At 41.4% G+C, this 12,476-nt stretch overlaps 1 protein-coding gene and 1 long non-coding RNA gene across 8 annotated transcripts in view; one reads left to right on the top strand and one right to left on the bottom strand.

Annotated features, from left to right (window-relative positions):
* Nucleotides 1-12,476, top strand: part of LOC142564559 (venom metalloproteinase antarease-like TtrivMP_A) — a 126,409-nt gene that overhangs the window by 55,267 nt on the left and 58,666 nt on the right. The gene's annotated exons all lie outside the window — the stretch shown is intronic.
* On the bottom strand, nt 253-8,496 carry LOC142564562 (uncharacterized). 3 transcript variants are annotated; one of them, XR_012824603.1, is made up of 4 exons: nt 8,358-8,496; nt 6,956-7,059; nt 6,536-6,589; nt 253-789 (listed from the first exon to the last, which is right to left on the bottom strand). It is a non-coding gene; the product is annotated as an uncharacterized LOC142564562 (long non-coding RNA). The 3 variants fall into 3 exon arrangements; XR_012824604.1 differs by having other exon boundaries at nt 6,956-7,046; XR_012824605.1 differs by lacking the exon at nt 6,536-6,589.

The raw sequence follows: 12,476 nt of genomic DNA, 5'->3' as shown, positions 1-12,476 counted from the left end.
AAGGAGATAACAGTATCGATGAATCACCCGTATGCATGCCGTGTTGTCAATTATCTTTTGTTTCAGAAAAAGAAGGCGATAAACGGTTTTCAGTGAGTCACCTCCATTTCGTATGTCACTCTCAATCCTACGCATCCGATTGGATCCGAGATATTGTCCACTTTACTAGCAATGCTTGTATGGCGATATTTCCAAGTAGAATGCAATTGATCTGCAGTATTTCATTTTCGAACTAATCAAAGTAGAAATGTTGAGTTGAGTGCGCTTGATTGAATACAGTATTAGTTACAGTTTCATGCAAGCATGAATTTTCATTGACAGCTGGATATGGGGTCATCTCTGCAGCTTGTAAGTGAGGAACAAGTGCTTCCAGCTGTCGCGTGTAACATGATAATGATAGCGTCACAACAAGAAAACAACACGTTGCCAGATAGGTGTGGTAATGCGATTGGTAATTTTTGCCTAGTTGGGGCCCACTGCGAGGCTATCTATTTATCTACCTGCCTGGACAACTCCACAGCCTTTTTAGCTCACTACGGGTCTGCTCACATACCAATACGACGCGTCTTCACTTGCAGAATGCTGTCATGGTCATATATTGCAACTGCGACAACAGTTAGGTTCCTAGAAATTTGCTTTACTTTATCCGTCCCGCCTGTTCGTCTGGTCGGTGCTGTCTGCCCGTCCGTTCAGTTTTGTTGACGACGAGCATTTTCGTCACCGACAACACATGGCTATTACTCCTTTCATCGTCAAGACGCCTCGTTGTCTTTAGATTCGCCATTGCCTCTGCGTGAAGAAAAAAATAACTTTTCTACAATCGCCACCACTAAGATTTTATTCTATGTCAAGTAAGCAAAGTGCAGGTATATGTCGAGAGCACTAACCACTGAGCGATCACACAATTTTTTTTCTCTTTACAACATTAAAAATTAAACGTTATTGGGCATGCAGTGCAAGGCTTTTCGCTGACGGACTCTGAGATCTGTGGCATCTGCCTATGCATATCGGCAGCCAGAACCAGCTATACTCTAGTGGACAATAATTAATTGCATCGAGTAGAGAATGCTATAGACGAGATGATGGTGTGTTTGCTCAAAATTTTCACTTCCCTTACTTGTGAACACAGCGTCGGTGTAACATAAGTGGTGTGCGTGGGAATGATGGTGATGAGTCTCGAACACAGCAGACAACCATAGTGCAGGATGCGACGAAAATGAAGCACTGTAGTGAGTGGAAAGCAACGTCGAAAAGAACGACTACATCAATGCCTTTCATAAATTACAACATCCTTAAAAGATGCTTACGAAATGTTCTTTCATCTCTGTCTGATGCGCCTACAGAACAAAAAACCACGATTATCTGTTCCGCTTTGGGAAGTTCTAAAACAAAGGCTCAATTTGAGATTAGATCGAATAAAAGAAATTCTTACAGTCCTTGGTGGAATGAAGAATGTACTCGAGACTGCAGAAAGAGAAAAGCTGCTTGGAAAAAATTATTGCATAACCAGAGTCCCAAAAATTGGAGTGACTATAAATTCTTAGAGCTGTCTTTAAACCTACAGTTACTAAAGCCAAAGATGAATACGACTGTAAGCACTTTGACTTCTTGTCTAACGATAAAAATAAGCATGCATTGTTCCGTTTTCTCCGCGGTAGAAAAGTTCTTCCACGTCAAATTAATATTGACTCTATAATCTTAAGTAGCGATGAAATGAAACAATTACTACAAGAAATCGCGAAGGGATTAGAAATTAAATTTTCTTCTGTCTTGACAAGTTGTTCTCGCTTACGAAGGGCATCAGATGATTTTACCGAAATCTCCATGTTAGAATTGGCTGAAATCGTCGAGAGACTTCCAGATTTAGCTCCCGGCGTGGATGGAGTAACATCTACTATGATCAGAATTTTATTTCAGGAAGCTTCTGATGACCTTTTAGCTATTGTAAATTACTCAATTCGGTTCTCATGGATTCCGTCAGCGTGGAAAATTGCTAAAGTCATCCCTATTCTTAAAAATCATGGGGAAGGATATACAATAGATAACATTAGGCCGATTGCGCTAACTTCAAATTTGGTTAAATTAATTGAAAGAATTCTGTATGCCCGTATGATTAAATTTTTACAGAACAAAAACTTGCTTAGCCCCTGCCACATTGGATTCCGACCATCATGTTCAATTTGACATGCTCACGTGGACTTAGAAAGTAGAATAAAATTAGCACGGCGACAGAAGCAAATAAGTGCTCTTGTGACATTAGACATTTCCAAAGCCTACGACAGTGTAGAACACTTAATTTTATTGGATATATTGCGAAATCTAGAGATTCCAAATTATTTTTCAAACTGGATTGGTGAATTTTTAAATGGAAGAACATTTTACTGCTGTCTAAGAGACGTTTCCTCGAGTATATATAATCAATCACGAGGTCCTCCTCAAGGAGCTGTCACTTCACCATTACTATTTAATACTCTGATGTGTTCCATTCCTCTTCATCAAGATGTACAAACATACGTATACGCGGATGACACTGTTTTCTTCGCATCAGACAGTGATATTCACTTTCTATATTATCGACTACAGAACTACCTCAACACCATAGAAACCTGGTTAAAGAAAATTCACCTTTCACTTAACCTTAGAAAATGCTCGATATTGGTTTTCCCCCTTAGCAATCCCGTTAACATATCGATATCCTATCGCCTCGAGACTATACCTCAAGAGGAGTCGGTGAAATATTTAGGTGTAGTATATGACGGCTCCCTCAGCTGGCTCGGCCTATTGACCATATAGGTAAAGAAAGGAGTGCGAGCAGTTGGTATGCTACGTAAGCTCTGCAACAGTCGGTCCGGAATGCGGAGAGATCCACTTTTAATGATATACAAAATGAATGTGCGGCCCATTTTAGAATTTGGATGTTTTATTTTCTGGTGCTCCAGCTTATAAATTACGTCCCCTTGTTCTACTTGAGCGGGAAGCCCTACGACTCTGTTGCGAATTACCGAAATGTGTTGCCAATAACATACTACACCAAGAAGTCAGGTTGCCCTCAATATTGTGTAGATTTCGTTTACTGTGCGGTGCAAACAGTCTTAAAATTGTATGAATCCCCTATTACAAGATTGCAATACATATTTATTTCCCAGCCTGCGATATTCTTCGGAGTATACTGGCATTGTTTTTATACACCGCAGGTGGTCTTCGTACAAACATGCATCAATCCCTTAAATGTACGCCTCTGAGAGGTACCGACTATTTGTGATGTGCGAGAGAACCTACAAATTATATATGATCACATCTGCCCAAGTAATGACAAACTTCTCGCTTATAATATATTAAACAGCGTATTACAGGACCATTTATTGAGTTTATCTACAAGTACGGTCATAGTGACAGACGCCTCAGAGTGTGAAGAAAAATCTGGAATTGGCATTTTGTCTCCCGCTATAGACTGGTCATTTGCAATCAGGATTCCGGACTTCTTTTCCGTATTTTTGGCGGAATTCCTAGCTGGTAGTTCTAGCCTTACGCAAACTAAATTCGTCAATATCGGCGGTAGTGACAATAACAGATTCTTTATCCTTATATTTCTCACTCACAGCGAATGGTGTCACTAATCTTTTACGTACATTTCATTTTCTAATGCCTGCCCACATAAATTTATTAGATTGCTTTGGGTGCCTGCAAATGAAGGATTAGTCATGAACGAAATGGCTGACAGTCTAGCGAGAGCGGCCCTCAGTGGCCCTGTATTACCATTACTTCCTCCAATAGCTTACCTAACGACTACTAGATTCAGGAGATATACAATTATTCAAGACTTTTTGAACCCAGCTGTAGCTAATTTTTCAGAATATCGACACCTCCTATTCCCTTGGCCCAAAAATTTCTTTCACAGCAGAATAACTGAATTCATCTTTAGCCGATTACGTTGTCGAATACCAAAATTAAAGTTCTATCGTCCCAGGGCTGGTCTGGTGTCCTCCCCTCTGTGCCCAGTCTGTGGAGAAGATGAAACAATAGATAATTTTTTGTCATATTGTGCCATCGTTTTAATTCTCCAAGAAAAAATATTCTAGAATCAAGATTTACACAGCTTGGTTTAAGCTTTTCAATTATAAATATCCTTTCTCTAGGAGCCTGCTATCTTGGAAAGTGCCACAGGGATATTTGCTCAACCGCGGGGGAATTTGTAATTGCTACAAAGAGATTGTCTTGAATTCTTAAACATTTTATTTCTGTTCATTTCCTCCAGTTAGCTTTACCAATTTTAGTATTTCTTAAAGATTGCCTAATTTCATCCAAACCTTGGCCAATCCCCCACAGTGGGTGTGCGCTATCGAATAAGGAATACCATGCCATACCATACCATACCATACCATACCAACAGCAACGTGTCGGCGCTGCAAGGTATTTTACATAATTACTCAAATTATTCACAGCCACCAAAATTCCATTTATATCAGCACCGCAAATATACAGGCCGAATAATATCCCTCATACCTCGTAGGGGGTACTGTGTCCTTCCGTTCGTGACACCAGTTTTAGTAAAGGTTCGGATGTCACAGTTGATTAATGCCTAGGCGGGACCTTCACAACGACTCAACGGCTCAAAAATGTAAAAAGCCTTTAACGCAGCAACAGCCTGCTCAGCTGCGGTCCTGAACTTTTAGCTTGCACGAAAACTGAATTTATTAAATGGTGTATGAACACTTCAAATATGAAAGTGATCTCAAATGTCACCCTCCAGTCACGTCGGACTGGTAGGTACTTAGGCTTTGTCCAACTGAACGTCCAAAACAAATGAATGCGTGTCAGTTTTATCCAAGTTCTCCAAACTTCTTTCACTGACAACGCTACTTTACGTTCATAAGATACAAAAAAGAAAATGAACATTATGAATCGTGATAACCTGGACCAAATACATTCAAATGGCAAGATGTTGAACCCCTCGTGAAAAAAAATGATTCAACATGAGCCTTTGGCCAAACAGCTGCGAATCACAAGTTCAATAAAAGAGTGCATTTTAAATTATAAATCTAGCCTACTTAGAGAGGGAGAGTCTCGGAGTGGTAGACTGTTCATGTGAGCAGTTCGCATTCCTGATAACCCGAGCAGGATAAGCCGGCTTACATTGCTACACTATAGAAGCACCACGTGCAAGTTTGCATGCTTTTGCCGTGTGTTTCAGCAACATTGTTAAAAAAACGTTTTTCAGGGCTGGGACAGTGTCGCAACAGTTCCGAGAAAACCGATGCTTCTTGGAAAGCATTGAAGGCTATGGATTTCACATATATTGAGCTTTCATGCGTACCAAGAGCTTGTAAATTGATAATCTGTTATCGATAAGTGTGAGAATGACATGTAAAGGTCCTCTATATAACCAATCCTAAATTACGAAAGCACAGTTGTCACCAAATAATGTATCCACGTAATTTCAATGCAGGAATGTGGAGCAAACCGGCCGGTGGATCGCCGGAAAATACAAGCGCAGCATAACTAACTAACCAAATACATTTTCGGTTAAAGTACTTGCACACGTTTTAAGTACGGTAAAATAATTACACAATCACTTCACTTTTAAAAATTTAACAATATCTTCACCAACCAGTGCTTTCATTAGAATATTTATGTTTTGGTCACTTAAGTGGTATGATTCTATCAGACGGAACATTGGGTGGGTCATTTGAAGAGAAAGGGCTTAGCTAGCTGTGCTCTTTCATGTTTTGTTGACTTTTGGACAGTTACTGCGCTTAGAAATTTATAAAAATTTTTAATTACAGCGTTCAATGGCTGACTCGCTTCATGAGCGGATTCTGAATCTCTTGTTAATGCAGTCAGATACAACGGCATTCAGCGATGAAGCAATCCAATGTAAATACTTCAGTAGAAGCAGTAACATGAGACCTGACACCAAGTGTACTCAGTGGAAGGCAGCTGAAGCAACAAACAGAAACCAATTTCTGTTTCAGTGTTCGTTTTCTCCAGAGACTCCCACAAGCCGAAACTCCTTTACCATATTGGCATGTGTGCTTGTTTATTTTTTTCGAGTTAGCGCTTTTCACCGTCTAACAAATGTTATCGCTCAGTGCTGGACGCATCCGCATGTATCGGAAGTTTCTCGAATGTTATCGATGGTTCTATTTTCTGTCTGTTGTCACCAAAGCTTGTGCAACTTGACTGCATCTGCGACGCGAATTGTGTAGTACTTTCTGGAAGGCACGCGGGCACAAGCAATACTCTGGAACCATTGATGACGCATGTATAAAAGCTGACGCCCTTGACTGGCGGATCAGATCCCTACAATCGCCAGTGTGTTCGCCGCTATCCTTGTGCTTTGAGTGTGACTTGCTTTTGTGGGCACGAGTTCGCCCAATAAAAGTCAGTTTTGTTATTCGCAGTTATGCTTCTGTATTCTTCACGGTTGCAACCACGTGACAATATTACCAAACAAATGTTCTGATAATGCCTTTCAAAGGTGCCTCAGCCAATGTGTTTTGTTATTACCACACAATGTCTTCCCGGAAGTACTTACTGTCTTCTAACTTACGTTGCCATGCTCAATACGGGTAACATTAAATGGTTTCACCTAGTGGAAAAGATAAGGAGTCATTAAAATCTTACACTGCATCGGTAATTCTTCCTTCTTGTTGATAATCAAACACTGTTTGAATCTTCGCTAAGTAATTCTCAATATGGAGTAACTATAGAGAGGCATTATAACAGTGTTTCCAGAGACTAACGTCATCAAATAAGCTTAGTTGTTTGGGTGATTGAGATCTGGGGAGGGTGGTATAGGAGGGGAATACGAACATTTACAAATCAAATATTTTTTGCATGGAAACTTGTGCATTGAAACACAAAAAGGGACAATAAATTAAAATTAATAACACCAAGAGGTAACAGCATAAATCGGTGAAGAAAACGAAGAGACAAAGTAAAGTATATTACTTACAAACTAGGATATCTCCAACGTGTTTTGCCTAGAAATCAATTGATGAGGACGAAACGGCTTCTTCCGACAGGGAGTTCCATTCTTTGATAGCCTTTGGAAAAAAGCTACACTTGAAACAATCGGTATGAAAAACAGGGGAAAGAATAAACATTGAATTACGATTTCTAGTGGTTTCACCGGAAAAAATTTCAAAAAAGTCTGTATACCTAACATGAACATGATATGAATTATTAGGTAAATATACTTAAGTCTTTCATATTTAGTTCTAGCCTGTAATGTCGGTAGGTCTGCCTCTACACAAATTTGAGAATGGGAGTCCGTTCGCCGATATTTATTGAATATGAATCTGACTGCCAGATGCTGCATTCTTTCAATTTTTGATATGTTTATAGCAGTGTAAGGGTCCCAGACAGCCTTAGCATATTCAAATAAGCTAGAAGTTTTGTTTCTTGAGTTGCAAATGGTAAATTACGCCTCAGACACCAGAGTGACTTGTTGGCCTTGGCACACACATAATCTATATGGTGGTTCCAGCGAAGATCGCTTGTGAAAATCATGCAAAGATACTTATGCTGATCAACTCTTATAAGTCCATGAGTATTAATAAAGTAAGAATAGTTTAAGTAATTTAACTTCACAACTCACGAAGCCTTGCTTCACCGCTGTATATATATATATATATATATATATATATATATATATATATATCTGTGTGTGTGTGTGTGTGTCTGTCCGTGTTTGTGTGAGTGGTGGCGCTGGCTAACACTCCCAGGGTTCTACTAGGAAACATAAACACCCACGAAAGTTGATGGGGAAATGGCGTAGTGGTAGCGCAATTGGTAGAGCATCGCACGTGAAACGCGAAGGTTGCGGGGTCGTTCCCCACCTGCGGCAAGTTGCTTTTTCAACCACTTTCATTTTCATGAATTCATCGTTTCTTTATTTCATTTACTAAGCACAAGTAATTCACCCTATATTGTCCTTAGTGTCAGTGTTGCTTGGGTTCTTATATATATGCACAATTCCCCCTATGTTGTCCTTAGTGTCAGTGTTTGTTGGGTTCTTATATATATATATATATATATATATATATATATATATATATATATATATAGTGTTACTGGTGGTCCAGGTGCTGGTGCATTCTTCGTAGCAGTATTACTCGACATGTAAGCGCAGAAAAAACGAAGGAGGAACAAAACACAGTGTTGACCTTCAACTCAACCTTTCTTTAGAGGCACCTTGTCAAATAGGGACAAGGACCCACCATTCGCGGCAAGGTTTGACAAAGAAAGAAAAGAAGGCGCACACGCCACCACATCGCAGGTGCCATAGAACAACCACAAAAGGTTACATCCTGTCTATTCACGTGAAAACATAATCATTTCTTGATAATACGTACAATGTATGTTCATCTGGCACACAAGGTCCCAGCCTTCTATATTTCACTGGCTTCATTTGCCTTCCATGCTGTCTTTTCTCAGCATCAGTGCATATCGTGGTCCGTTCAAAGTACTGATTACGGTCACAGTCACGGCAAAGCAGCCCCACGTTATCCGACGGCAGCCTAGTCCAATTACAGCGGTGTTCTTTTTCAGCATCTCATTCAAGCACCTGCCCCTGTTGCCAATAGACGTTTTTGCGCATGTCAACAAAATGGAGTAGACAGCAGCATCCACGGCCAGCACAAAAGAAAAACAATGTCTTTTTGAACACCTGGGTGCCGAGCGGTCAATGCTGTCGGCTTTGCAAAGGTCATACCCCTTTTCCTGCGCAGAAAACGATATTTTGAACGCCTACGCGATGGCGCACGTCTTTCAAGTTGTGGGAAATGCTTGTAGCAGTGTAGAACGACGGTTAAATATTTGTTTAACTTCCCTGCTGTCTCGGATTTAGAATACTACGGGCTTCATTAGCTTCTGCAATAAGTTTTTATCCAACGCCAATCGAGAAAAGCTGTTGGATACATAGCTATCGTAAGACGCTGCGCTTGATTGAAACTGCTCTTCATTTTAATGGTACATCGCTGAGATGATAATTTGGTTTCAGACCTCCAACACACGGGAACATAGAGAGGCTTTAATGACACGGGGACGGCACCAAGGCAACGTACACAATAACAGACACAATTCACTTCATGGCTGTCGCTTTGAGTGCCATGCACAGCGTCGCTGTAGGATGACGTCTCATCGCCTGTCGGTACCACACAGTAAAGGCACCAGGAGCCAGAACGATGAATCTGTAGCAGCGGGTGGCACAGGGGATGGAAGGCGGAAGGGTGGGGGGGGAGGCCCGGCACACAACTAGCTAATTTTGTGACAGCTCTGTCGGGGCGTTTGCCCACCACAGAGCAGACCATTCGGAAGGCTTGGCTGCACCAGAACACGCTGGCATCGGATGCCCGCAGCGCAGTGGACCACAGGGACAGTTCTGGCACAGGGATAGCCCGACCTGCTGACCCTACTCACCTAGGAACACCTGTCCTGGGTAAATGGACTAAGAAAATTTTCTGCTGGAACAGTTGGTTCATGCTCATAAATGAATACTGGTAAGCGCACTTTAAATATGGGACAAGAAAACACAAACACACATGACAAGCGCTTGTCCTATGCATCGGTGTTTTCTCTTATCCCGTCTTGAAACTGCACTTACCAGTGTCTATTGGTTCAGAATAACTTCACTTTCGCCTAGTTGGTATTTACTACATATTACTGCATTGCCTGTTATGTCCACGGGCTGCTGTGAATAAAACAGTTGAAAGTTACCCCCCGTGCTGTTTATGTGTTCTCTCCCTATGTCCCCGTCTTTATTTGCGGTCAACATGATATGCAGTGTCTATTGGATAGGCGGACTGCTCGGCTCATTGGGCACCAGGCAGCTCAGGGTGGTGGCATGACTGTTCTTGTTCTTCTTCCCTTGTGAAACGGCGCAACCCACCCTGTGGCATCGGCCATGAATCGGGCGGTAACGGAATTGTTAGCATGTTCTTTAAAAATCAATTATGGTGAAATAAGTATCTTCCAATTGGGATTTAATGCATCTAAGGTTACAGGTATGAATAATCAATTATGTAGATACTTTTTTTAACTCTGTGGACATTAAAATAATTTTGAAGAATTCTAACATACAATTCCTTTTGTCTCACACCGAAAGATGCAGGCCCCTTCGGCGCCAGACACCGACTCCTGCTCTTCATCGTCCGTCGTGGCACCACAGCAGCCACGCACATTCGACCTCGCAGTTCAAATAGTCTCAACTCCTATCACTTCCCCCATCCCATGTTTTAGAAATCGAGGACGGTAGCGCACTGCCAAGACAGGAACTATAAAATTACAATATCCTTCGGGACCACAGCCTCTCGAACGCCTGACCTGCCCCATCCTATAGCCGGCTTCAACAGCTCCGAAATTTTTTAGTGTGACTGATGTGTGAGTACCGTTCACGGAGCTCACTTTCCGTCGAAGCAATAGACAGCACGAAGGTATCTTCGCTCGCTGGTGATGCCGCGCTTGCCACACCTGCGTTTGGACAGCGAGTGCCCGCGGTCATCGAGTTTTCGTGTTCGCTGTGAGCACTGACACAATGCTTGTTAATTTAGTTAGGAAGCGAATGTTCCCAAGTTGATACTGCCGATAAAAGTGCTATCCTTAATTTATATGGCTGTCTGCTAATTTCCCTAACGCAATCGATGCTTCCCCTCTCTGAGGAAACTGCGACTGTTTTTACAGGTGTCCTGCTGAGAAATCGTCGTTAATGGGCAACGATTGGCAACTCTCACAACAGATATTCGATGCAGAAAGTGAACCTGTGTCGCATTTTTCCTTTGCCCTCAATATACGATCCTTGTGACAGAAATACAACCTAATCAGCCTTGTGCACGCTCAGAAATATTGAGAAAGACGTTGTACTCGATTGAAAAATTAACCTGCAACATACCTGCACTATCCAGCATTTCAGAACAACTAAAATAAATGAAACCGCCTCTGACCAGCGGATCTCGTCATTCATGCAACAAGACAGGAATCGATTGAAGGTGTTCGCCTCAGAAGAGAAATACAGGTGTCTGGAATATATTTTTGTTCTTGAAACCAATTTCTTTACCTAATATAGCATGTCCACACCAAGAATTTGGCTTATGATCTGCGAGAAATTAGGGTAAACTTCGGAATGGTTTTGTTTACATGCCTTTTCCTTCCGATCTGATATTTATTCAAGATACCTCGTTATCATATGCTGAGAGGAGTGAACACGCCAGCTAATGAATAGAAACAAAGGAGCATGCTCACAGATTTTGGCGGCGTGCTCAGAGATTGTGATCTGCAAGAAGAAATGGAGCTCTGTGAAACTTCTTTATTATTGCTTGGTTGACTTCATGCGCTCACTTACATTTCCAGCTTTTCACTTTCAGCTCTTCTAATGGCCCAGGAAAGGCTGTTCATGTTTTCAAATACAGTACAACTAAAGATTGACCTTCTTTCACTTTTCACAAGGATTATTCTCTGCATTCATGTACCCTTTATGTAGTATCAATTATTACTGCCTGAAGAATATTTGGTGAGGTTAGACAGAACAGAAGAAAGCTCACGAACAGATGTTGAGCGCCTCATTCCCATACAAGAGCCAAAATGCTGGTTTTGTTCATTGTTGTGGATAACCTCTTTCCTTTCTAATTGGCTCTTGGCTGCATGAGATCGACTTTAATTACACTGCCTAACAGATAGATACAACATTGCCGAATGCTGCACAACACAAAAGGAAAGGAGTCACAAACACGAACGCTTGTAGCAATCGCTGGTGTGGCGATCCCTTTCCTTCCGTGTATTTATGATGCCGTACTTTAGGACGTTTTCATTATTCATAAATGTTGCTGGACTGCACAGCAACCATACAACTTCATTACGGTATCGTTACAGTCGCGATGCCTCACAGGTCAGATTCCTCATGCGCCACTTACGGTTCCAACCCTGAACTTGAACTTGCATGTTGCATTTATGTAACTGCTAGCCCATGGTATGACACTGACAATGTCGGTAGGTAACTATGGTTTTAAAAGCTTTCGTTCGTGGTATGGCATTGGCAATGTTGTGAGGTACTACGGCTTCAGTTGTAGTTTCTTGAGCTACAGAATTTGTAATGCTAGAAAATAAGGATGGCTTCGAGGGTTTTTGGTTGAGGTACAGGATTGGTAATATTAAGATTAACTACGGCTTCAATAGTAGTTTCATGAATTATGGCATTGGGAATGCTGGTTGGTAACTATACCTTCAGTGGTATAATGTATCATTTCGGGAACTTCCTGGCATGAAGAGTTTGCAGGTTGTTATACCGTAATATATTGGGACTTTTGTTAACAGTGTAGCACGACGGAGTATCGAGATAACGCAGTTCACGCTATAACTTTCATGTCATATTAATCCCGGTTCGTAGCTATTTTGCTTAAACAATCTCCACCAACGTTGTCACAGCCACGAATCTACTCTACGTGGAAGTCGAAATCCAAAAGGAATAAAATCATGAGTAG

The sequence above is a fragment of the Dermacentor variabilis genome, chromosome 11 (genome assembly GCF_050947875.1).
Source record: "Dermacentor variabilis isolate Ectoservices chromosome 11, ASM5094787v1, whole genome shotgun sequence".
NCBI classification, from domain to species: domain Eukaryota; kingdom Metazoa; phylum Arthropoda; class Arachnida; order Ixodida; family Ixodidae; genus Dermacentor; species Dermacentor variabilis.
The sequence above is the reverse complement of the archived record's forward strand: the minus strand, read 5'-3'. Positions and strand labels throughout refer to the sequence as shown.